This window comes from Mustela nivalis, assembly GCF_964662115.1.
Source record: "Mustela nivalis genome assembly, chromosome: 18".
NCBI classification, from domain to species: Eukaryota; Metazoa; Chordata; class Mammalia; order Carnivora; family Mustelidae; genus Mustela; species Mustela nivalis.
In genome coordinates, this window is record NC_139037.1 from 50,982,971 (window position 1) to 50,985,591 (window position 2,621).

General features: G+C 46.2%; 1 long non-coding RNA gene across 1 annotated transcript; it reads right to left on the bottom strand.

Moving 5' to 3' along the window:
* Window positions 1–575, bottom strand: LOC309852823. Its single transcript, XR_014305405.1, has 2 exons — window positions 375–575; window positions 1–340 (listed from the first exon to the last, which is right to left on the bottom strand). It is a non-coding gene; the product is annotated as an uncharacterized lncRNA (long non-coding RNA).
* Between the last annotated feature and the right edge of the window lie 2,046 nt (window positions 576–2,621).

Consider the following 2,621-nt stretch of genomic DNA (forward strand, 5'->3'; position numbering starts at 1 on the left):
TGCAAACAGCAAGAGGTTCTTTATTGTTATGCAGGCGCCTGCGGGTGGTCAGCACGCGCCTGCGGGTGGTCAGCAGCTCCTGCTAGCTGAGCACACCTGGCTGGGGTGGTGCAGGATTTTTATAGACAGGTACATACAAGTCCCGGATGGGACGGGGCCGATTGGCTGACAATTTGAACATTTGAAAAAAGGCATACTTGGTGTTAGCGGATTGGCTTTGGAAGACCCCCGCGCGCGAAGAGAAAGGCGGGAAGGGGAAACAAAGAGGGGAAGTTTGACCTTATTACTCGGCAGAAAGACATCCTGTCTACGTGACTATGCAGCCCCCTGTCTACGTGACCTACGTGACCTTGCAGCCCCCTTGCCTGCGTGACCATGCCTCGGCTATTAGGAGAAGGTATCTTGTTCAAACAGGAGACAAGTGTCATGCCCTAAAAGCCAAGCAGTTACAGAAAGGCAAAAGAGCAGTTACATTGAATTCAACCCTGGGGGAAGGGTCTTTTCACTGCAAGGGGAGGAGGGGTACTCTTACACAACAAAAGAGCAGTTAATTAGTTAACGACGGGGGGGGGGGTCTTTCACTTTCAATGTGGCCAGCCAGGACATTTTAAGTTTCCTTGTCCACAATTAACAGGGGCCACCACAACTATGGGAAAGAAATCCCTTCCTTCTTCCATATGTCCTAAGTGTCAGAGAGGCTTTCACTGGGCTAATGAATGCCGTTCTCGACGAGATAAATTTGGCAATATAATTCCAGAAAACTTGAAGCGGGGCTTGCTGCAGCCCCAACAAACAATAGCAGCCATGATTCCACAGTCACTCGCATCAGAGCAAACACCTCTGACCTCCCTGGCATCGACAAGTTACACCGCGGTACCCCCTCCAGCGCAGGACTAGATTTGGACCCTGATACTCCTGTTTATATGGAGGCAGGTGAGCCCCCTAAGGCAATTACTACAGGGGTATGGGGACCCTTGCCTAAAGGAACTTGGGGTCTATTATTAGGAAGATCTAGCTGGACCATGAAAGGTTTGATTGTTCATCCCGGAGTCATAGATGAAGATTATACGGGAGAAATCAAGATTATAGTCACCTTAAAAGAAGGAATTTTACAGTTACAGCCCCATATGCCTATTGCATAGTTGATTATTATGCCTCGAACTGAGATAAATAATCCTGCTGTTAAAGGTAGAAGAGGTCCTAAAGGCTTTGGTTCAACGGACATTTGCTGGACTCAATTGATTCCCTCTGATAAGCCCTATATGACTTTAATGATACAGGGTCGTACTTTTATAGGGCTTACTGATACTGGAGCAGATATCTCAGTTATTGCTAAACAATATTGGCCTCATAATTGGCCCTTGTGATGAGGGAGCAGGAGGCTGGCTGAGGACAAAGCAAGAGCTGGCGCCTTGCACCCCCCCCTTCATCCGCTCCCCTCCATAGGTGTAGCATTCCTCAGGCACCCCTGACTACCATAAAATGATAAATAGTTAACTTGCTGAGATAGCAATCCTGCAAAACAGGAGTCTCCCTTGGTTTGCAAATTTCCTTGAGATTACAACAAAGAAGTTACCTTATCAATAGCCCAATTTCCAAAGACACAGAACTCAGTTCCTCAAGCCCTAATGTCACCCTCCCCTCCATGAAAAACGGAAGGAGGCGGAGGTAGAAGGAAAAGTAAATAAAGTTAAATTTCTTCTAAACCTAAATCTCATTAACAAGGATGCTTGATAGCAGGAATGTAACATTCCACCAGACTCCCAATTGTCTTTACTTGATAGCAACTAAGCCTTCAATATCCTGATAGTATTCTTTGCCCCAATAGCCCTTCTGAACACCCCTTTGTCCTCACCTACCCAACTCCTGTGTATATAACCAACCACTCCTAACAACCCGGGGCAGCAGCATCTCCGCCTGCCCACGGGCCCTGTCCCTGTGCTTTAATAAACCACCATTTTGCACCAATGACGTCTTAAGAATTCTTTCTTTAGTTGTCGGCTCCGAACCTCCTCACCCCACCGAACCTGACTTAGGTTCTGGGACTTCATCACTTGGACTGACTCAGATGTCCCAATTAAGGGAGTAGGACAGGCCCGATTTCCTGTTTTTAAATTGGTCCACATCAGAAGGCCATGAAGGAACTTTTCAGCCTTTTGTTTTAGACATAGATCTCAGTTTATGGGGAAGAGATGTTTTGACTGATATGGGTGTTGTCCTTAATACGGCCCCTATTTCTATACCCCAACAATCCACTGTGGTGATGGCTTTGATGCAAAAAATGGGATATAACCCAGGTAAGGGATTGGGGAAAGATTTGCCAGGAAATCCCCTTCCTGTCTCGATTAATGTTCAAACCTCTAGGGCAAGACTGGTGAGTTTTCCCAAGGGCCACTGAAGAACCCCCATGCACTGCCTATTGTATGGAAACATAATGACTCTGTATGGGTGGATCAGTGGCCCTTGCCTAAGGAGAAGTTAGAGGCAGCAGCAATTTTAACAAGTGAACAGTTGCTTTTGGGTCATTTAACAGAGTCACATAGTCCATGGAATACTCCTATTTTTGTCATAAAAAAGAAATCAGGAAAATGGAGATTATTACAAGATTTAAGAGCTGTTAA